Source organism: Arachis stenosperma, chromosome 10 (genome assembly GCF_014773155.1).
Source record: "Arachis stenosperma cultivar V10309 chromosome 10, arast.V10309.gnm1.PFL2, whole genome shotgun sequence".
In the NCBI taxonomy this organism is placed as follows: domain Eukaryota; kingdom Viridiplantae; phylum Streptophyta; class Magnoliopsida; order Fabales; family Fabaceae; genus Arachis; species Arachis stenosperma.
In genome coordinates this window covers 18,172,083-18,184,543 of record NC_080386.1, presented here as the reverse complement: position 1 = coordinate 18,184,543, position 12,461 = coordinate 18,172,083, and the positions used below count along the sequence as shown (strand labels likewise).

At 40.6% G+C, this 12,461-nt stretch overlaps 1 non-coding gene across 1 annotated transcript; it reads left to right on the top strand.

The window, feature by feature from the left end:
• The first annotated feature begins 11,305 nt into the window (after positions 1 to 11,305).
• Positions 11,306 to 11,413, top strand: LOC130959795 (small nucleolar RNA R71). The gene has a single exon (XR_009078860.1). It is a non-coding gene; the product is annotated as a small nucleolar RNA R71 (small nucleolar RNA).
• The last annotated feature ends 1,048 nt before the right edge of the window (positions 11,414 to 12,461 follow it).

The window sequence follows — 12,461 nt, the reverse complement described above, 5'->3', positions numbered from 1 at the left end:
CAGGATAAAGAGAAAACAGCATTCACATGTCCATCTGGAGTATTCGCCTACAGAAGGATGCCATTTGGTCTTGCAATGCACCTGTAACCTTTCAGAGATGCATGCTCTCTATCTTCTCTGATGTGGTAGAGAAATTTTTGGAAGTCTTCATGGATGACTTCTCAGTATTTGGAGACTCATTTAGTTCCTGTCTTGACCATCTAGCACTTGTTCTGAAAAGGTGACAAGAGACTAACCTGGTTTTAAACTAGGAGAAATGTCATTTTATGGTGACTGAAGGAATTTTCCTTAGGCACAAAATTTCAAACAAGGGAATAGAGGTGGATCAAGCTAAGGTAGAGGTAATTGAAAAATTACCACCACCTGCCAATGTTAAGGCAATAAGAAGCTTTATGGGGCATGCATGATTCTATAGGAGGTTTATAAAGGATTTTTCGAAAATTGCAAAGCCTCTGAGCAAACTGTTAGCTACTGACACACCATTTGTCTTTGACACAGAGTGTCTGTAGGCCTTTGAGACTCTGAAAGCTAAACTGGTCATAGCACCAGTCATTTCTACACCAGATTGGACATTACCATTCGAACTAATGTGTGATGCCAGTGACCATGCCATTGGTGTAGTATTAGGATAGAGGCATGACAAGCTTCTGTATGTCATTTATTATGCTAGCCGTGTTCTAAATGACTCACAGAAGAATTACCCAACCATAGAAAAGGAGTTGCTTGCAGTGTGGTTTATGCTATTGACAAGTTCAGATCTTATTTAGTAGGGACAAAAGTGATTGTGTACACTGACCATGCTGCTCTGAAATATCTTCTCACAAAGCAGGATTCAAAACCCAAACTCATAAGATGGGGCTTTTGTAAGAGTTTGTTATAGAAATAAGAGACAGAAAAGGGATAGAGAACCAAGTGGCTGACCACCTGTCCCGGATAGAACCAGTAGCAAGAGCATCCCTCCCTCCTACTGAGATCTCTGAAACCTTTTTGGATGAGCAATTGTTTGCCATTCAGGAAGCACCATGGTTTGCAGACATTGCAAACTATAAAGCTGTGAGATTCATACCCAAAGAGTACAGTAGGCAGCAAACAAAAAAGTTGGTTGCTGATGCAAAGTACTACTTGTGGGATGAACCATACCTCTTTAAGAGGTGTGAAGACGGAATAATCCATAGATGTGTACCTAGAGAAGAGGCGTAGAAGATCCTATGGCACTACCATGGATCACAATTCGGAGGACATTTTGGAAGTGAGCGAACAGCCACAAGGGTCCTCCAATGTTGCTTCTACTGGCCTACTCTCTATAGAGACTCCCGAGAGTTTGTACATAACTGTGACAGCTGCTAGAGAGCTGGTAATCTTCGTCATGGTTATGCCATGCCTCAGCAAGGGATCTTAGAGATTGAGTTGTTTGATGTATGGGGTATTGACTTCATGGGACCTTTTCCACCTTCATATTCAAACACTTATATTCTGGTGGCAGTAGATTATGTATCTAAATAGGTGGAGGCAATTGCAACACCCACTAATGATACTTAAACAGTGATAAAGTTCCTCCAGAAGCATATCTTCAGCAGGTTTGGTGTCCCTAGAGTACTGATCAGTGATGGAGGCACTCATTTCTGCAATAAACAGCTTGACTCTGCTCTGATCCGATATCGAATTAACCACAGAGTGGCAACTCCATATCACCCACAGACAAATGGAAAAGCTGAAGTCTCAAATAGAGAACTAAAACAAATCCTGGAATGGACTGTAAGTACCCGTAGAAGGGATTGGGCAAGAAGTCAGGATGATGCTCTGTGGGCATACAGAACCGCATTCAAGACTCCTATAGGAACCTCTCCATACCAGCTTGTGTATGGAAAAGCCTGTCATCTGCCAGTAGAACTGGAACATAAGGCCTACTAGGCAACCAGGTTCCTAAACCTTGATGCTAAGGCAGCTAGAGAGAAGAGATTACTCCAGTTGAATGAGCTAAAGGAGTTCAGAATCAATGCTTTCGAAAATACCAAAATTTACAAGGAGAAAGCAAAAAGGTGGCATGACAAAAAGCTGTCATCTAAAGTCTTTGAGCCAGGACAGAAGGTTCTACTCTTCAACTCTAGGCTCAGATTATTCCCTAGGAAACTGAAATCTCGGTGGAAGGAACTATATATGATTACAAATGTGTCACCATATGGGTATGTAGAGCTCCAGGATAATGACTCTGACAAAAAGTTCATTGTTAATGGACAGAGAGTCAAGCATTATCTTGAAAGCAATATTGAGCAAGAATGCTCAAGACTGAAACTGGATTAAAGCTCAGTAAAATCCAGTTAAAGACAGTAAAGAAGTGCTTGTTGGGAGGAAACCCAACCATTAGCAGAAATTAGATGTTTATAACAATTATATAAGGTTTGTTAATACATTTTGTTAATACTTTTCCATTCATGTTTGTTAATACATTTCAATGAATAATTCAGAAAAATGAAGGTTCAAAACATAGAGCAGAAGAATCACAGAAAAAAAGAGCTCACAGGCGTTAAAACGCCAGTAAAGAGGCATTTTGGGCGTTAAACGCCAGAATAGGCAGGCATTCTGGGCGTCTAACACCAGAAATAGTATCCTCTTAGGCGTTTAGAAAAATGCCCAGTGACAAAGGCTTTCTGGCGTTTAACGCCAGCCAGGTACCCTGGCTGGGCGTTAAACGCCCAAAATGGCCACTAGATGGGCGTTAAACGCCAGAATGGCTATCATTCTGGGTGTTTAACGCCAGAACAGTAGGGGGAGGGGAATTTCGTTCCGAATTAAATTTTTTTCAAATTTTCTTGTTTTAATTCATAATTTTCTGCATAAAAACATTACAAATCTTCACCTTTCAGTCCCTATTTGAAAAAATTCATAATCTTATCAAATCTTTTCAACTCCTTTTCAATTTGTGTTCAAACCATTTTAAAAAAACTCAATTATCTTTCTAATTTCTTTCCAAATCTTTTTTTAATTCATCCATATCATCTTTTATTTCTCAATTGCATCAACAAAAATTCAGATTTCAACTCCTCATATATTTCTTAAATCCTTTCAATTTTAAAATCCTATCTTTTTCATATCATGTTTTATCAATCATATCTTTTTATTTTTTTTTCTAAATTTTTGAACCCAGTCCCCCCTCCCTTTTAAATGCATGTTCGGCCTTCCTCCTTGAGCCATCTTTCGAATCCTTCTCTCCTTCTATTCCTTTTTTTCTTTTCTTTTGCTTGAGGAGAAGCAAAGATTTAAGTTTGGTGTGTTTTTCCATGATCACTGACTATGATCATGGCTCCTAAAGGAAAACAAACCACTCTAAGAGGCAAGAAAGAAAATAATCCAAAACCACAATGGATACATGAGAGGTTCTACACCAAAGAACATGCAGACCATTACTTCAAAATTGTGGGCAGAAGATCAGTGATCCCGGAAGTTAAATTTGATCTGAAAGAAGACGAATATCCGGAGATCCAAGAACAGATTTGAAATAGAGGCTGAGAAGTCCTAGCTAATCCTGAGGTGCTTATGGGAAGAAACATGGTCTATGAATTCTATGCAAATCTGTGGCTGACAGATAAGTAAAGATTAGAAGGAAATGCCTTCCACACCTTTCGGACTATGGTCAGGGGGAAGATTATTTACTTACACCTTGATAAAGTGAGAGAAGTCCTTAAACTTCCTCAACTACAAGATGATCCAGAATCCTTTAATAGGAGAATGGTTAAGGATAAAAGGCTGGATCAAGTTCTAGAAGATATATGCATTCCTGGAACTAAGTGGATAACCAACACAAAAGGTGTCCCAAACCAACTGAAGAGAGGAGATCTCAAACCAGTTGCTAGGGGCTGGCTGGATTTCATTTGGCGTTCTATTCTTTCCACCAGTAACCGCTCTGAAGTCACTATCAAGGGGACAGTGATGATTCACTGTATTATGCTGGTAAAACAGGTGGATGTTCATCAGCTAATTCCTTGTGAAATTTACACATTTGCACACAAAGAATCTGATGAGCGGATAATTTGTATGCTTTTTGGCATTGTTTTTAGAATGATTTAGTTAGTTTTTAGTATATTTTTATTAGTTTTTAATTAAAATTTACTTTTCTGGACTTTACTATGAGTTTGTGTATTTTTCTGTGATTTCAGGTATTTTCTGGCTGAAATTGAAGGTTCTGAGCAAAAATCTGATTCAGAGACTGAAAAGGACTGCAGATGCTGTTGGATTCTGACCTCCCTGCACTCGAAGTGGATTTTCTGGAGCTACAGAAGCCCAATTGGCGCGCTCTCAACGGCGTTGGAAAGTAGACATCCTGGGCTTTCCAGCAATATATGATAGTCCATACTTTGCCCAAGATTTGATGGCCCAAATCGGCGTAGCAATCCGGCCTCAGAAATTCCAGCGTTAAACGCCGGAACTGGCATAAAACTTGGAGTTAAACGCCCAAACTGGCATGAAAGCTGGCGTTTAACTCCAGAAAAGGTCTCTACACGAAAATGCTTCATTGCTCAGCCCAAGCACACACCAAGTGGGCCCAGAAGTGGATTTTTCTGTCATTTACTCATTTCTGTAAACCTTAGGTTACTAGTTTACTATTAATAGGACCTTTGGACATTGTATCTGTACCTCATGACACTTTACACGTTTCCTTTGTGTACCTTTCACGGTATGAGTCTCTAAACCCCATGGTTGGGGGTGAGGAGCTCTGCTGTGTCTTGATGGATTAATGCAATTACTACTGTTTCTTATTCAATCATGCTTGCTTCCATTCTAAGATAATACTTGTTCTTAATCCGGATGAATGTGATGATCCATGACAATCATCATCATTCTCAACTATGAACGTGTGCCTGACAACCACCTCCGTTCTACCTTAGATTGAGTAGTTATCTCTTGGATTCTTTAATCGGAATCTTCGTGGTATAAGCTAGGACTGATGGCGGCATTCAAGAGAATCCGGAAGGTCTAAACCTTGTCTGTGGTGTTTGGTGCGCAAAATTGTGAACTCTACTTTTTCACAACTCTCATAATCCCTGGTAATGGCTCCAAAAACTTGGTGCGCTCAATACCATGGCATTACACAACTTCGCACAACTAACCAGCAAGTGCACTGGGTCGTCCAAGTAATAAACCTTACGTGAGTAAGGGTCGATCCCACGGAGATTGTTAGTATTGAAGCAAGCTATGGTCATCTTGTAAATCTTAGTCAGGCAAACTCAGATATATATGGTGATGAACGAAAATAACATAAAAGATAAAGATAGTGATACTTATGTAATTCATTGGTAGGAACTTCAGATAAGCGCATGAAGATGCCTTCCCTTCCGTCTCTCTGCTTTCCTACTGTCTTCATCCAACCCTTCTTACTCCTTTCCATGGCAAGCTCGTATAGGGTCTCACTGTTGTCAGCAGCTACCTCCCATCCTCGCAGTGAAAGCTAATGCACACACTCTGTCACAGTGCTGCCAATCACCGGTTTGGTTCTCTCCCCTACCGGAATAGAATAACTCTTTTGCGTCTGTCACTAACGCCCAGTAGGTTACAGGTTTGAAGCACGTCACAGTCATTCAATCATTGAATCCTACTCAGAATACCACAGACAAGGTTAGACCTTCCGGATTCTCTTGAATGCTGCCATCAGTTCTTGCCTATACCACGAAGACTCTGATCTCACGGAATGGTTGGCTCGTTTGTCAGGCGAGCACTCGGTTGTCAGGCGATCAACCATGCATCGTGCAATCAGGAATCCAAGAGATATTCACCAAGCCTCAATGCTTGTAGAACAAGAGTGGTTGTCAGTCACTTTGTTCATGAGTGAGAATGGTGATGGGCGTCAATCATCACCTTCATCATGTTGAAGAACAAGTGATATCTTGGTAAAAGAACAAGTGGAATTTGAATGAAAGAACAATAGTAATTGCATTAATACTCGAGGTACAGCAGAGCTCCACACCTTAATCTATGGTGTGTAGAAACTCCACCGTTGAAAATACATAAGCATGAGGTCTAGGCATGGCCGAATGGCCAGCCTCCCAATGATCTAAGAACTAAAATGTTCAAAGATGATCTAGAGATCTAAAAGTGATCAAAAGATTTTTATACAATAGTAAAAGGTCCTACTTATAAGAAACTAGTAGCCTAGGGTGTACAGAAATGAGTAAATGACATAAAAATCCTCTTCCGGGCCCACTTGGTGTGTGCTTGGGCTGAGCAATGAAGCAATTTCGTGTAGAGACTCTTCTTGGAGTCAAACGCCAGCTTTGGTGCCAGTTTGGGCGTTTAACTCCCATTTGGGTGCCAGTTCCAGCGTTTAACGCTGGGATTTCTTGAGGTGACTTTGAACGCCGGTTTGGGCCATCAAATCTTGGGCAAAGTATAGACTATTATATATTGCTGGAAAGCCCAGGATGTCTACTTTCCAACGCCGTTGAGAGCGCGCCAATTGGGCTTCTGTAGCTCCAGAAAATCTACTTCGAGTGCAGGGAGGTCAGAATCCAACAGCATCTGCAGTCCTTTTGAGTCTCTGAATCAGATTTTTGCTCAGGTCCCTCAATTTCAGCCAGAAAATACCTGAAATCACAGAAAAACACACAAACTCATAGTAAAGTCCAGAAAAGTGAATTTTAACTAAAAACTAATAAAAATATACTAAAAACTAACTATATCATACTAAAAACATACTAAAAACAATGCCAAAAAGTATACAAATTATCCGCTCATCACAGCACCAAACTTAAATTGTTGCTTGTCCTCAAGCAACTGAAAATCAAATAAGATAAAAAGAAGAGAATATGCAATGAATTCCAAAAACATCTGTGAAGATCAGTATTAATTAGATGAGCGGGGCTTTTACTTTTTGCCTCTGAACAGTTTTGGCATCTCACTCTATCCCTTGTAATTTAGAATGATTGGCTTCTTTAGGAACTCAGAATCCAGATAGTGTTAATGATTCTCCTAGTAAAGTATGATGATTCTTGAACATAGCTATTTATTGAGTCTTGGCTGTGGCCCAAAGCACTCTGTCTTCCAGTATTACCACCGGATACATACATGCCACAGACACATAATTGGGTGAACCTTTTTCAGATTGTGACTCAGTTTTGCTAAAGTCCCCAATTAGAGGTGTCCAGGGTTCTTAAGCACACTCTTATTTGCCTTGGATCACAACTTTATTCTTTCTTTTTCTTTCTTTTTCTCTTTCCTTTTTTTTTCGGTTTTTTTTTTTTTTTTTTTTTTTTTGCAATGCTTTTTCTTGCTTCAAGAATCATTTTATTGATTTTTCAGATCCTCAGTAACATGTCTCCTTTTTCATCATTCTTTCAAGAGCCAACATTCATGAACCACAAATTCAAAAGACATATGCACTGTTTAAGCATACATTCAAAGAACAAAAGTGTTGCCACCACATCAAAATAATTAAACTATTATAAAATTCAAAATTCATGCAATTCTTTCTTTTATCAATTAGGCACGTTTTTATTGAAGAAAGGTGATGGATTCATAGGACATTCATAACTTTAAGGCATAGACACTAAGACACTAATGATCATAAGACACAAACATGGATAAACATAAAGCATAATTTTTGAAAAACAGAAGAACAATAACAAGGAAATCAAAGAACGGGTCCACCTTAGTGATGGCGGCTCTTTCTTGCTCTTGAAGATCCTATGGAGTGCTTGAGCTCCTCAATGTCTCTTCCTTGTCTTTGTTGCTCCTCCCTCATGATTCTTTGATCTTCTCTAATTTCATGAAGGATGATGGAGTGTTCTTGATGCTCCACCCTCAGTTGTCCCATGTTGGAACTCAATTCTCCTAGGGAGGTGTTTAGTTGCTCCCAATAGTTTTGTGGAGGAAAATTCATCCCTTGAGGAATCTCAGGGATCTCATGATGAGTGAGATCTCTTGTGTACTCCATCCTTTTCTTGGTGATGGGCTTGTCCTCATCAATGGGAATGTCTCCCTCTATGTCAACTCCAACTGAATAACAGAGGTGACAAATGAGATGAGGAAAGGCTAACCTTGCCAAAGTGGAGGTCTTGTCCGCCACCTTGTAGAGTTCTTGAGCTATAACCTCATGAACTTCTACTTCTTCTCCAATCATGATGCTATGAATCATGATGGCCCGGTCTATGGTAACTTCGGACCGGTTGCTAGTGGGGATGATTGAGCGTTGTATGAACTCTAACCATCCTCTAGCCACGGGCTTGAGGTCATGCCTTCTCAATTGGACCGGCTTTCCTCTTGAATCTTGCTTCCATTGTGCGCCCTCTTCACATATGGTTGTGAGAACTTGGTCCAACCTTTGATCAAAGTTGACCCTTCTAGTGTAAGGATGCTCTTCTCCTTGCATCATAGGCAAGTTGAACGCCACCCTCACACTTTCCGGACTAAAATCCAAGTATTTCCCCCGAACCATAGTGAGATAATTCTTTGGATTCGGGTTCACACTTTGGTCATGGTTCTTTGTGATCCATGCATTGGCATAGAACTCTTGAACCATCAAGATTCCGACTTGTTGAATGGGGTTGGTAAGAACTTCCCAACCTCTTCTTCGGATCTCATGGCGGATCTCCGGATATTCACCCTTTTTGAGTGAAAAGGGGACTTCGGGGATCACCTTCTTCAAGGCCACAACTTCATAGAAGTGGTCTTGATGCACCCTTGAGAGGAATCTATCCATCTCCCATGACTCGGAGGTGGAAGCTTTTGCCTTCCCTTTCCTCTTTTTAGAGGTTTCTCCGGCCTTGGATGCCATAAATGGTTATGGAAAAATGAAAAAGCAACGCTTTTACCACACCAAACTTAAAATGTTTGCTCGTCCTCGAGCAAAAGAAGAAAGAAGAGAGTAGAAGGGAGATGGTAGTGTGTTCGGCCAAGAAGGGTAAGAAAAGGGGGTTTAGGTTGTGTGAAAATGAAGAGTTGAAGAAGGGTATTTATAGGAGAGAGGGGGGTAATGGTTCGGCCATTTTGGGTGGGTTTGGGAGGGAAAGTGGTTTGAATTTGAAGGGTGAGGTTGGTGGGGTTTTATGAAGGATGGATGTGAGTGGTGAAGAGAAAGATGGGATTTGATAGGTGAAGGGTTTTTGGGGAAGAGGTGTTGAGGTGATTGGTGAATGAGGGAAGAAGAGAGAGAGTGATGGTAGGGTCCTGTGGGGTCCACAGATCCTGTAGTGTCAAGGAAAAGTCATCCCTGCACCAAATGTGGCTCAAAATCACGTTTTGAGCCATTTCTGGCGTTAAACGCCGGGCTGGTGCCCATTCCTGGCGTTTAACGCCAGGTTCTTGCCCTTTACTGGCGTTTAACGCCAGTCTGGTGCCCCTTTCTGGCGTTAAACGCCCAGAATGGTGCCAGACTGGGCGTTAAACGCCCAACAGCTAGCATTACTGGCGTTTGAACGCCAGTTTCTTCTCCTCCAGGGTGTGCTGTTTTTCTTCCTGTTTTTCATTCTGTTTTTGCTTTTTTCATTGTTTTTGTGACTTCTTATGATCATCAACCTACAAAAAAGATAAAATAACAAAAGAAAATAGTTAACTATAAAACATTGGGTTGCCTCCCAACAAGCGCTTCTTTAATGTCATTAGCTTGACAGAGGACTCTCATGGAGCCTCAGAAGTACTCAGAACCGTGTTGGAACCTCCCAACACCAAACTTAGAGTTTGAATGTGGGGTTTCAACACCAAACTTAGAGTTTGGTTGTAGCCTCCCAACACCAAACTTAGAGTTTGACTGTGGGGGCTCTGTTTGGCTCTGTTTTGAGAGAAGCTCTTCATGCTTCCTCTCCATGATGATAGAGGGATGTCCTTGGGCCTGAAACACCAAGGATTCTTCATTCACTTGAATGATCAACTCTCCTCTATCAACATCAATCACAGCCTTTGCTGTGGCTAGGAAGGGTCTGCCAAGGATGATGGATTCATCCATGCACTTCCCAGTCTCTAGGACTATGAAGTCAGTAGGGATGTAATGGTTTTCAATCTTCACCAAAACATTCTCTACAAGTCCATGAGCTTGTTTTCTTGAATTGTCTGCCATCTCTAATGAGATTCTTGCAGCTTGCACCTCAAGGATCCCTAATTTCTCCATTACAGAGAGGGGCATGAGGTTCACACTTGACCCTAAGTCACACAAGGCCTTCTTGAAGGTCATGGTGCCTATGGTACAAGGTATAGAAAACTTCCCAGGATCCTGCCTCTTTTGAGGCAGTTTCTGCCTAGACAAGTCATCCAGTTCTTTGGTGAGCAAGGGAGGTTCATCCTCCCAAGTCTCATTTCCAAATAACTTGTCATTTAGTTTCATGATTGCTCCAAGGTATTTAGCAACTTGCTCTTCAGTGACATACTCATCCTCTTCAGAGGAAGAATACTCATCAGAGCTCATGAATGGCAGAAGTAAGTCCAATGGAATCTCTATGGTCTCATTTTGAGCCTCAGATTCCCATTGTTCCTCATTGAGGAACTCAGAGGAGGTTGGTACACGCCCACTGAGGTCTTCCTCAGTGGCGTCCTCCTCCTCTATTTCCTCTCCATATTCGGCCATGTCTACGGCTTTGCATTCTCCTTTTGGATTTTCTTCTGTATTGCTTGGGAGAGTACTAGGAGGGAGTTCAGTAACTTTCTTACTCAGCTGACCCACTTGTCCTTCCAAATTCCTAATGGAAGACCTTGTTTGATTCATGAAACTTTGAGTGGTTTTAATTAGATCAGAGACCATTGTTGCTAAGTCAGAAGTATTCTGCTTAGAACTCTCTGTCTGTTGCTGAGAAGATGATGGAAAAGGCTTGCCATTGCTAAACCTGTTTCTTCCACCATTATTGTTATTGAAACCTTGTTGAGGTCTCTCTTGATTCTTCCATGAGAGATTTGGGTGATTTCTCCATGAAGAATTGTAGGTATTTCCATAGGGTTCTCCTAGGTAATTCACCTCTTCCATGGAAGGGTTCTCAGGATCATAAGCTTCTTCCTCAGATGAAGCATCTTTAGTACTGTTTGGTGCATTTTGCATTCCAGACAGACTTTGAGAAATCAAATTGACTTGTTGAGTCAATATTTTATTCTGAGCCAATATGGCATTCAGAGTGTCAATCTCAAGAACTCCTTTCTTCTGACTAGTCCCATTGTTCACTGGATTCCTTTCAGAAGTGTACATGAACTGGTTATTTGCAACCATTTCAATCAATTCTTGAGCTTCTGCAGGCGTCTTCTTCAGATGAAGAGATCCTCCAGCAGAGCTATCCAAGGACATCTTAGATAGTTCAGAGAGACCATCATAGAAAATTCCTATGATGCTCCATTCAGAAAGCATGTATGAAGGACATCTTCTGATTAATTGTTTGTATCTTTCCCAAGCTTCATAGAGGGATTCTCCATCCTTCTGTCTGAAGGTTTGGACTTCCACTCTAAGCTTACTCCATCTTTGTGGTGGAAAGAACTTTGCCAAGAAGGCATTGACTAGCTTTTCCCAAGAGTCCAGGCTTTCTTTAGGTTGAGAATCCAACCATATTCTAGCTCTGTCTCTTACAGCAAAAGGGAATAGCATCAGTCTATAGACCTCAGGGTTAACCCCATTAGTCTTGACTGTGTCACAGGTTTGCAAGAATTCAGCTAAAAACTGATGAGGATCTTCCATTGGAAGTCCATGGAACTTGCAATTCTGTTGCATTAGAGAAACTAATTGAGGCTTAAGCTCAAAGTTGTTTGCTCCAATGGCAGGGATAGAGATGCTTCTCCCATAGAAGTCGGGAGTAGGTGCAGTAAAGTCACCCAGCACCTTCCTTGCATTGTTGGCATTGTTGTTGTTTTCGGCTGCCATGGGTTCTTCTTCCTTGAAGAATTCGGTCAGGTCCTCTAAAGAGAGTTGTGCTTTGGCTTCTCTTAGCTTTCTCTTCAGGGTCCTCTCAGGTTCAGGATCAGCTTCAACAAGAATGCCTTTGTCTCTGCTCCTGCTCATATGAAAGAGAAGAGAACAAGAAAATGTGGAATCCTCTATGTTACAGTATAGAGATTCCTTGAATTGTCAGAGGAAAAGAGAAATAGAAAGAAGAAGGAGAAGAAGAATTCGAACTTTAAGTAGATAAGGTTCGAATTGTGCATTAAGAAGGAGTAGTACTCCATAAATAGAAGGATGTGAGGAAGAGGGAAGAGGATTTTCGAAAATTCAATTAAAAGATTTTGAAAACATTTTGAAAATTTGATTGATAATTTTCGAAAATTGAAAGTGGAAAAGAAATCAAGTGTTTTTTTGAAAAAGATTTTGAAATTAGAAACTAAAAAGATTTGATTGAAAACTAATTGGAAAAAGATGAGGTTAAAAAGATTTGATTGAAAAGTTATGGTTTTAAAAAGATGTGATTGAGAAGATATGATTTGAAAACCATTTTAAAAGATATGATTTGAAAACAATTTGAAAAGATATGATTTTGAAAACAAATGACTTGCCTAACAAGAAAAGATAT